At 35.5% G+C, this 11,848-nt stretch overlaps 1 pseudogene; it reads right to left on the bottom strand.

Moving 5' to 3' along the window:
- Positions 1-1,566: 1,566 nt before the first annotated feature.
- Positions 1,567-1,974, bottom strand: LOC103271938 (annotated as a pseudogene).
- Positions 1,975-11,848: the final 9,874 nt, after the last annotated feature.

Below are 11,848 nucleotides of genomic sequence, written 5' to 3'. Positions count from 1 at the left end.
CTTGTCAGAAATTCTTTTGATTTTTTTTAACCTGACTATGATTTAAAGTTGTCCACTCAAGATTGTCTAACGTCAGCATCTAAACAGTGTTCTTTAGATGATATTGGTAAATAACCAGGAAGTGGGTCTGGATGTGGTTCCAATTATTCTGCTGCTCTTATTCTTCTGTTGTGGCTTACAGAAATATCTTTTGGAAGTTTTAATATCCTTCCTGTACTTAATTGCAACCAGGCCCCCCTAATTGCTACTACAATGAGTTAGTTTTTTTAGCATCATAATTATTTTTACATATAGAACGTTTTTTCACTTTTGATGCTATGATCCTTTACCCATATTTGTGTATTAATCATATGATAATATATTAACATACTAGGGTAGATATAAGTTTAATTCTTATCATTTTTGTTGGTAAACTTTTAATTCTTATCATTTTTGTTGGTAAAATATAGTCCTCTAAAATTCAACCTTTTGCATCTTTAGATATACCTGTGATTCTGCTTTTTTTACTCTATATCTTTTAAAAATAATTTTATTGAGCTATATATTACATATCATAAAATTTACTCTATTTCAAATGACAGCTTAATGATTTTAGTAAGTTTAGTGAGTTAAGCAACAATCACTATCAATCAGGTTTAAAGGGAGTATTCATACAGTTACTTCTGGTCTAGGTCTTGCTCATGAGAATGGAATGGACCAGTTTAGAGTGGAGAAAAGCTCTAGGGCTGGGCTGACTTAGAAGTCAGGGTTCATTATGACATCTGTGGGCCTTAGGAACTTTTGCCTTTATGGGTCCTTTCTTTCCTAGAAATATTAAGCATTGTATTCTATAATTGCACTGGTATAAAGATGAACACAATTCATTTTATAAGTTTATTATTATACTCATTTTTTTCTTCTGATTTTTAAAATAAATTAAAATTAAAACATCTTCACGTTCCCTATAGTATTGTGGGCCTTAAGCATTGTGCCTCCTGTGCCTAACTGATAAGTCAGCTATAGAAGACTATAGCTTCTATATGAGAAAAGACTGTAAATGTGCCAAATCTGTGCAGAAAGACAATTGTGTATCCAGGAAGAAAGTGAAGGCTGAAAGCTTAGATTGTGTTGAAAGTATGAGAAGAAGATAGAAAAGTAGCAAAGTAGCATAATCTATGACTAAGGAAGTTGAGAGAACTTCTCAAAGGTAGTTACCTCTCTTTGAGGGAGAAAGAAAAAATAGGGTAATGGTAGAAAGTTCAGGAAATCAAGGATCAGTAGTTTTACAGTTGAATCTCCATTTTTTTGAGGCATCTATTGCATTCTTGTATTAAATGTTCTTGTCACCCTAACAATCCTAAATTACCACTGGCCATTTTTTTTTTTTAGTGGCAGGATCTCACTTTGTTGCTCAGGTTGAACTCAAACTGGCCTCACATGATCCTCTGGCTTCAATCTCTCAAGTAGATGGGACTACAGGTGCATGCCACTGCACCTGGCTCTGAAGCCAATTTTTTTTCCCCCCAAGGAAAATGCCAGAGGGCAGTTTTTATGGTTTTATTTAAACCCAAAACGTGCACGAGCTGTTTATTCATTTTCTTCACTGCGCGGCCTGGCATTAGGATTGGTGACTCCGATGGCCAGCTGGGCTGCTCTTTCTGCAATGGCTTTGCAGTTCTTGGAGGAAACATTGTGAGCAATCTCAGCACAATAAGATTTGTTGCATATCAGCAGCACTTCCAGCTCCTTGACATTTTGGACCAGGAAGATCCGGAAGCCACTAGGCAGCATGTGCTTTGTTTTCTTGTTGCTCCAGTAACCAATGTTGGGCATCAAGATCTGGCCCTTGAGTCTTCTACGCACCCTGTTGTCAATACCTCTGGGTTTCCGCCAGTTATGCTTAGTCTTGACATATCGGTCTGACTGGTGCATGATGAACTCCTTGGTTCTCTTTTTGACGATCTTGGGTTTCACCAGGGGTCTGAGGGCAGCCATGATGCCGGGTAGGAGATTGAAGCCAATTTTTAATCCTAGTCCAACTTCCATTCTTTCATCAACATTTTGCTCAAGACCTGCCACTAAGAGTTTCCATGGCTCTGTTAATTTAATCAGGGGATACAAATAGGTAGTAACATTTATCTATTGTTTCATAAATATTTTAGGATTTTTTTTCTACTTCTGTGAAAAATGTCATTGAAATCTTGATAAGGATTGCATTGAATCTCTAGGTTGCTTATTATTTCAACAACAATAATCTTTCAATAAATTAACATGATGTCACTTTATTTGTGTCTTTTTCTATTTCTTCCATGAATGTTTTAGTTTTCAGTGTATGGATCTTTCACCTCCTTGATTAAATTTGTTCCTAAGTATTTTATTTTATTTTTAACACATTTGTAATTGGGATTATTTTCTTGGTTTCTTTTTTGGGTAGTTCATTGTTAGCATGTAGAAATGCTACTGGTTTTTGTATGTTAATGCAACTTTACTGAATTTGTTTATTAGTTCTAAGAGTTGTTTGGTAAAGTCTTTAGGGTTTTCTACACATAAGATCATGTCTGCAGAGAAAATTTTGCTTCCTTTTTTTTTTCTCCGAGTTTGGATACCTTTTATTTCTCTTACCTAATTGGGTCTAGCTGGGACTTCCAATATTATATTGAATAGAAGTGGTGAGAGTCGGCATTCTTGTTAATTTTTTCTTTTTTGAGGCAAGGTCTCAGTCTGTCTCCCAGGATGGAGTACAGTGGCACAATCACAGCTCACCCCACCCTCAACCTCCTAGGCTAGGGCAATCCTTCTGCCCCAGTTTCCCAAGTAGCTGGGACTACAGGCATGCACCACCATTCCTGCTAATTTTTAAAAAATTTTTTTAGAGAGATGAGGTCTCGCTATGTTGCACAGGCTGATCTTAAAATCCTGGGCTCAAGCAATCTTTTGCCTCAGGCTCCCAAAGTACTTAGATTACAGGTGTGAGCCATTGTGCCTGGCCTCTTGTATTGTTTTTGATCTTAGAGGAAAAGCTTCCAGCTTTTCACCCTTGAGTATGATGTTAGTTATGGGCTTGTAATTGCTTTATTGTGTTGAGGTACATTTCTTCGGTATAGAAAGCCTTTTTTTTCTTTAAAAATCATAAGAGGATATTGAATATTATCAAAGGCTTTTTCAGCATAAATTGAGAGGATCATATGATTTTTGTCCTTGATTCTGTTAATGAAGCCTAAGCAGTCTTGGGCAAAAAGAACCAAGCTGGGGATATTACACTTCTTATTTAAAAATATACTACAAAGTTGTTTTAATCAAAACAGCTTGGTACTGGCATAAATACAGACACATATAGACCAAAGGAACAGCATAGAAATCCCAGAAATAAATCTACACAGTCAGTGGATTTTGACAGAGGTGCCAAGAATACAAAATGGGGAAAAGACAATCTCTTCAATAAATGGCTTTGGTAAAACTAGATATTTACATGCAATGTTGGACTGAACCCTTATTTCATGCTATATTAAAAAAAAACAATGTAAAATGGATTAAAGACTTAAACAAAGGACCTAAACTGTTAAATTACTAGGAGAAAACATAGGGAAAAAACCTTGACATTTTCCTGGGTAATTATTTTTTGGATATGAGTTCAAAAAGCACAAGCAATAAAAGCAAAAATACAAATGAGAGTGCTTCCAATCAAACAGTTTCTGCACAACATAGGAGACAATCAACAGAGTGAAGAGAATCTGTAGAATGGAAGAAAATATTTGCAAAACATACTTCTGATAAAGGGCTGATATCCAAAATATATAAGGAACTTGAACAACTAAATAGCAAGAAAACAGCCCTGTTAAATATTGAATAAAGGACCTGAATAGACATTTCTTAAAAAAAGATGTGCAAATGGTCAAAAAGTATATGAAACAATGCCCAATATCATTAATCATCAGGGGAATGCAAATTAAAACAAAAATGAAGTATCACCTCATGCTTGTTAGAATGACTAATATAAAAATGACAAACAGTAACAAGTGTTGGTGAGGGCATGGGAACCCTTATACACTGTCAGAGGGAATGTAAATTAGTACAACCATTATGGAAAGTAATATGGCAGTTCATCAAAAGAATTAAAAATGGAACTACCATATGATCCAACAATTCCACTTCTGGAAATGTATCCAAATGAAATAAAATCAATATATTGAATAAATATCTGCATCCCATGTTTACTGCAGCATTAGTCACAATAGTTAAGATATAGAATCAACCTAAGTACCCATCAACAGATGAATGGATAAAGAAATGTGGCATATATACATAATAGGATACTATTCAGCCTTAGACAAAGAGGAAAACACTGTCATTTGCAACAACATATATAACCTGTAGGACATTATGCTAAGTGATATAAACCAGATACAGGAAGACATATATCACATCATCTCACTTATATATGGAATCTAAAAAAAGTTGAACTCATAAAAGCAGAAAGTAGAATGGTGGCTTCCAGGGGCTGGGAGTTGGGGGTGGAGGCCGGGGAGATGTTTATCAAAGGGCATAAAGTTTTAGTTAGGATGAGTAAGTTCTGGAAGTTTATTGTCCAGCATAGTGACTATAGTTAATAAGGTATACTTTAAATTTGCTAAGAGAGATCTTGTCACAAAAAAGTGATAAGTATGTGAGGTGACAAATATGTTAACTGACTTGATTAAGATATGTTAAAACATCATGTTGTATACCATAAATATAATTTTTATTTTTAAATAAAAAATAAAAAGTCAATAAAAAATAAAATTGAAAAAAATTTGTGTGATATTAAGATGAGTAATTAAGGAAGTTAAGACATACCAAAATGGAAACATCAGACTTTCAAAGAAAACTCTAAAGAATTTCAGATGTTCTATTGTTTTATAACTCTAAAGAATTTCAGATGTTCTATTATTTTATGTTATTATTTTATGCTATAGGTTATATTAGCTGGAAGTTGACTTCAATACAAAACACGGTTTGCTGTCTTTTGAAAGAAGATAGAGTGGAGTGCAAGTGTGTCAAGAGGACAGTTTGGTTTTGTATAACTGAAACCATTAGTTGTATTTGTGGATACTGCATATTTTAATATGACATGAGCTACAAATGAGGAAAATCATGTCTTTTAACTTGTAATAATTGATAATTACTAGTGGGAGAATATCCCAAAGGAAAAAAGAACAAAACAGGAAGACAAATTTTATGGTGATATAATTTAATTTTTTTATTAGATACTTTACAACACTTTGTTGCTTTTAAATGTTCTGAAAAAAAAAAGAAACCCAATTAACATCAAGATATAAACAAAATGGAGAGAGAAAGATCTATTGGTGTTGACACATATTTCCTGATTTTAGATTTTGTCCTTGCAGAATCTGTAGAATATAGAATTTAATTGAATGTTCCTAAAGTTGGGTTTAACAGTATGCGAGTCACCTATATTCTTACTAGCAGAGTTAGAATAATTTGTTTTTGTTGTTAAATTAGTCAATATATTTGTATTTTCTGAGATCAGAAAATTTTATGTAGAATAAAATGTAGTAATTTTATCCTTCTGTATTGACTAACTAATGGTGACTATTTACACATTGTAAGTTATGGACCAATTGATTCCTAGTGGATCATGTCTATTTGGTTCCCAACTACTATGCTGTCATTGTAGCTAAATGATGAGTAAACCACTAGCATCAAGCATTATGGCTGAGATTTAAATAGAGGAAAATTACTTTTTCACAGAATGAGTATGAGGTGTAACGATGAGTAATTTTTTTCATGTTTATAATTGTTTTGTAGCCTAGAGTAATTGTTTACCTGCAATGTATAATAAGACCCTAATTAGCTATAGTGCTTAGCAATTTGGATATTATGATTGATTTCATTTTCTGATGACTGAAATTTAAAAGGTAACTGCTTTGGTTTCAACTGTCATCATAGAAAATTTTCAAAAATACTTTTCTATTGTGTTAAATGTATATATTGAATTTTCACCTTAAAGCTTATTATTCTGATCTCTAATTTTTTTGCATATCGATAGTCACTTAGGGATAAGAAATTAAGTTGCATCTGCACTAACAGAAGCCATCCATCCATCCACCCATCCCTCCCTCCCTCTATCCATCCATCCATCCATCAATTCATCCATCTTTGTTTCATATCTACTATATGCCAAAGTATACAATGAATGACAAATGAGCCAGCAAGTTTTTTGACCCATAGAACTTATACTGTAGTTGAGGATATAGACAATAAACTAGTAATAAGTCATCAATGCACAAAAGCAAACAAATAGCTCGAGAAAGATAACAGGGCACTTGTGTTAGGCTGGTTAGGAAAGACTACTCTAAGTAATTAAACTCTGGAGAATGAGGAGTCTGCCGTGTGACTAGCCAGGTCAAGATTGATTTAGACAGAGGGAATAATAAATGCAAAGGCTTGAAGCGGGCTAAATCTTAACATGTTCTCAGAACTGGTAAAAGATTGGTGTGACAGACGGAGAGTCTTCCCCTAGTAATTGACACTGGTACTAAATCTGGTCATTTATTAATATCTGAAGAATAAACAAGGGGATTGGCATTTCACATAACAACCCAATGTTCTATCATTAGTAGCTCCATTTGAAGTTAGGGATCAGCAACAGACTGTTTTTTGAGGTGGTGAGAGGAGATTCTTGGCAGGATATTGGGTCAAGTCTGTACAGCAGGAGTTGAGTTTTAGTGCTGTTTTGGTGGAATAGTAGTAGAATCAACACAAGACTGCAAGCAGTTGAAATCTTTCTGCTCTTTCTCAAGCAGTTGAAATCTTTCTACTGACTGGTGACTGGTATTGAGAAGGTTGAGATGGCTTCTGAGAAAAAAACACCGTAATTATTAGCAGTGTTTGTCTAGGTGCAATATTGGGAGAATGCTATAAATTTGCTGATCTTGGAGTAGGCGCTGTATTACAGAGGCTGTTTATATTCTCTAAAGTTGAATCATTGTTGCTGGCATAGTGGCCCAAGCCTGTAATCCCCAAACTTTGGGAAACTGAAATGGGAGTATTGCTTGGGCTCAGGAGTTCCAGATCAGCCTGGGCAGCATAGTGAGACACCACCTCTACAAAAAATTAAAAAGATTAGCTGGGATGGTGGCATATACCTGTGTAGTCCCAGTTGTTTAGGAGACTGAGGTGGGAAGATCCCTTGTACTTAAGAATTTAAGGTTGCAGTGAGCTTTGATTGTGTCACTGCTCTCCAGCCTGAGTACAGAGCAAGACTCTGTTTCTTAAATAAATAAAAATAATAAAGTTGAATTATTGTAATCGGTACTGAGCAGTAAAATTTAATGTGATGATTGTATGTTGATCTTGTATATTGTAACCTTGTTTGGCTCATTATTTAGAGTATTTGAGTGGATTCTATAGGACTTTTCATATACGACATCACATCATCTCCAAATTGAGATAGTTTCATCTTTTCCTTTCCAATCTGTATGTATTGTATTTCTTTTTCTTGCCTAATTGCCCTGGGCAGAACCCCAGTACACTGTTGAATCAAAACAGTCATCTTTTTTTTCCTTCATTTTAAAGATGTAGGGTATAATTCAGGGTTAGGTATACAGATGTTCATTATTCACACACCTTTGTTGATGAGGTGTGCCTCTCTTTCCCCTAGCAGTTTCCCTCAACTGCCAATTCCAACCCCCCTCCCCGGCAGTTTCCCACTATTGCCAATCCCTTTCTTATAGTATGATAATTATTCAAGGTCTGCTTATGAGTGAGAACATATGGTACTCTGTTCTTTGTTTCTGTGATAGATCACTGAGTATGATGGACTCTAAATCTATCCAAGTTGCTGTGAAGTCCATGTTTGTCCTTCTTTATGGCTGCATAATATTTCATTGTGTATGTGAACCACATTTTTTTGGTTTTTTGTTTTTTTTGAGTTGGAATCTCACTCTGTCGCCCAGACTGGAGTGCAGTGGCTGCTCCCGGCCACCGCAGCCTCGACCTGCTGGGCTCCGGTGATCCTTCCGCCTCAGCCTTCCGAGTAGCCAGAATTACAGGCACGTGCTACCATACCTGGCTAATTTTTTTATTTATTTATTGTAGAGATGAGGTCTTGCCTGCCCAGGTGGGTCTTGAACCCGCGGGCTCAGGCAATCCACTCACCTCAGCCTCCCAAAGGCGCGGGATTACAGGCTGAGCCACCGAGCCTGACGAACCACATTTTTAAAATCCAGTCCAGCTTAGATGGGCAGCATGGTTGGTTCCCTCAAAGCAGGCTTACTTTTTGTCTTCCTGATCTCAGGACAAAACAATTAGTCTTTCACCATTATGTATAATTTTAGTTGTGCTTTTTTTTCTAGATGATCTTTATCAGGTAGGGAGGTACCCTCTATTCCTAATTTACTGAATTTTTTTTTAAGTCATGAAAGAGTGTTTTGCAAATAGCATTTGACATCTACTATTTCTGCAACTAATAAGTCAATTTGGTTTGGTCACTTATCCTATTACTATGTTATTTGACTATTGATTGATTAATATTGGTTAGCATTGATTGATTAAAATTGACATTGATTTTTGTATACTGAATCGATTTTTCAACAATGGAAAAAATATTTCTTGGTCAAGTTGTAGGATCCTTTGTGTATGTTTCTACATTCAGTTTGCTACTATGTCACTGAGGATTTCTGAGTCTATTCATAAGGAACATTGATCTGTAGTTTTCTTGTGATGTTTTTGATATCTGGGCAATATTCACCTCATATAATAAATCGAGACATATTCCTTTGTCTTCTAGCTTTTGGAAGAGTTTGTAAAGAATTGGTACTAATTGCTCCTTAATTTTTTGGTAGAATTCATCTGTTAAGCTATGAAAAAAGAGAAAACTTTGGCCTCTCCCCTAAATTTATCCTGCCCACTTCTGAGGCTGCTGGGCTGCAGGTGTTTACACTTACCAAGGAGGATGTTGGTTCTTAAGACTTACCCAGAGCTTGGTGGAGGTGGATGGTAATACGGCAGGTTAAGACACCACAAAGCTTGCTGGTCTTGTTAAAATTTAGTTGTTTTTTCTTGAATAACACTCATCATTTATTGCAAAGCTTTAGTTGATTTCCAGAATTCTGAAAATATTGATTTTGAGAATTTTTGTTAGTGTTCTCATTGCTTTTATGGTAGACGTCTTCATTCCATCTTTTTTGGATGTGCTTATTCCCCACATCTGTAATTAAAATTTTCTAGTAGTCACATTAAACAAATAAAAAGGAACATATGAGGTTACTTTTGATTATATATTTTATTCAAACAAATATATCCAAAATATTTTCCTTTCAGAATGTTAAATTAGTATACAATCAATAATGGGATATTTAATATTTTTTCTGTATGTTATCTTTAAAATTTGATATGTACCTTTACACTTGCAGTACATCTTAATTTGAAATGTTGTCATCAAAGGCTCAATAGCCACAGGTAGGTAGTGGCTGTTATAATAGCCAGAATAGTCTTAGAACGCAGACAAATGGGCAGATGCTTTGGAAATTTCAATATTTTCTTTCTTCCTTCTCCACTAGTGTTGAAGGTGAAAAAACAATGTTTAACTACTACTGTCTTCTCTACTTCTTTCCTATTACCACCTGTGATAGGATGAATATTAGTCCCAAAGATGTCAATGTCCTTACCCCTAGAACCTATGAATATGTCATCTAACATGGTAATGGAAACATTATAGATGTGATTAAAGATGTTGTGATGAGGTATTATCCTGGATTATCTGAGTGGGCTAACCTAACTCTTTCATTATAAGAGGGAAGTAGGAATGTCAGAGTCAGTATGGTAGTCTCTCATCTGTGGGAGATATGTTCCAAGACCCCTAGAGGATGCCCAGAGGATAGTACCAAAACCTAGGTATACTGTGTTTTTCCTATACATGCATACCTATGATAACACTTAGCTTATAAATTAGGCACAGTAAGGTATTAACAATAAGTAATGATAAAATAGAATAATCATAACAACATACTACTAATATAATGAAAGTTGTGTGAATGTGGTCTGTCTTAAAATATCAATACGTTAAGTACTGTACTCACCAGTTTTGAATGGTGGTTGAAACTGGAAAGCAAAACTGTAGATAAGAAGGGACTACTTTAGTTGGAGATGTGGCAATGGTAGTAAGAAACTAGAGTGATTTGAGGTATGAGACCACACATCTAAAGAAAGCATCCAGCCTCTAGAAGCTAGAAGAGGCAAGCAGATTCTCATCAAAGAGCCTCCAGAAGGAACTAACCTTGTTGACACCTTGATTTCAGTTCATTGGGAATGGTTTTGTACCTCTGACCTCTAGAACTACAAAATAATAAGTTTGTGCTGTTTTAAACCACTGATTTGGGGATAATTTGCTACAGCAGCAATAGGAACTAATTTACCACCTTAGTAGGTGGAGGTGGCTACAGACAGTTTTAATTTTATATACCAGTTTTTTGTAAATGTTAAAGAATTTGTGTTCAATAAAATCAAAGATATAAATGGTACTTATTCATTCTATTGAACAAATGAAGGCCTATATAAACTCTGATTCAAATTTACATCACTGATCCATGTTCTCATTTTTAATTTTAGCAATTTTATATATATATATTTTTTTGAGTTGGAGTCTCACTCTGTCACCCAGACTGGAGAGCAGTGGCTGCTCCCGGCCACTGCAGCCTTGACCTGCTGGTGTCCGGCGATCCTTCCGCCTCAGCCTTCCAAGTAGCTGGAACTACAGGCACGCGCTACCACACCCGGCTAATTTTTTTTGACTTATTGTATAGATGAGGTCTTGCTAAGTTGCCCAGGCAGGTCTCGAACCTGCGGGCTCAGGTAGTCCACTCACCTCAGTCTCCCAAAGCGCAGGATTACAGGCTGAGCCCGGCTAATTTTATATTTTATATAGATCTTCATAGGGACAGGTGATTAAGGCATTGTTGGGAGACCATTGTAAGAAATTTTAGGGTAGCTCTGGGGTCTGTGTATTTATCTCTAAAATTTCAGGGACACTGTGTCTTCTTGGTGGGATTGTTTGTTTTTAGTTCAATCAATTCTTCCTGAAACTGAGCACACTTACAGGACAGATGATATTTCAGATACAATCTGAGGTTTCCTTTAAAGGAAGTTGCAGAAACTTAATGCATGATTTGAAATCATGTAAATCATTGAGTCTGTTATGAAATGATGACTTCCTTTCTACTAAATGGCTCTGTAATTCTTTTATATCTTTGACTATTGAACTCAAGTCAGGCCGCAATAGCAAAATGAGTACATTATCCTTTGGCCTTCTGCTCGGTCTATAGGCCAGTTTGAAATTTGTACTTCATTGAGTAAAGACATACTTTTTGTTTCTGTGACTGTAGTTTCTGGTCCAGTATATTCAGACTTGTCTCAAGTTTAATAATGAACTGTCTTATAAACCGCTAAGGAAAAACCAAGTGCATCTGTCAGACTTTTAACTACAGAAGCCCTTGACTTGAGACAGCAGCTCACTGAATCTCAAATTTAGTTTATTCTGATACACATTCTGCTTCAGTGTCTTCTAAATATCCCTACACTATTGCAGATTGATTTGTAACAGCATGAAAAAAATGTATTGGCCACTTCATTGCATTATTTAGTGAAACTGATTTAGAACATAAGTTCAGAGCAATATTGAGAGCATAAGCATTCTGTCAATGGAGGCTGGATTTAATAAGCTTTCTTTTTGTTTCTTTAAAGCTGTTGAAAATGTCTTTTTTCCCCTTTTTTATTGTATGTGGTCATATTTGGTAATGAGAACGTTTTTGTGTTTAAGCCATACTTAACATTTTTGTGGCAGTTTGTTAGGTCTTATTGTTATGACTATGAA

Source organism: Carlito syrichta, unplaced genomic scaffold (genome assembly GCF_000164805.1).
Source record: "Carlito syrichta isolate Samal-C Ts95f unplaced genomic scaffold, Tarsius_syrichta-2.0.1 Scaffold312029, whole genome shotgun sequence".
NCBI lineage: Eukaryota > Metazoa > Chordata > Mammalia > Primates > Tarsiidae > Carlito > Carlito syrichta.
Note: the sequence above shows the minus strand (reverse complement) of the source record. Positions and strands in the feature narration are given on the sequence as shown.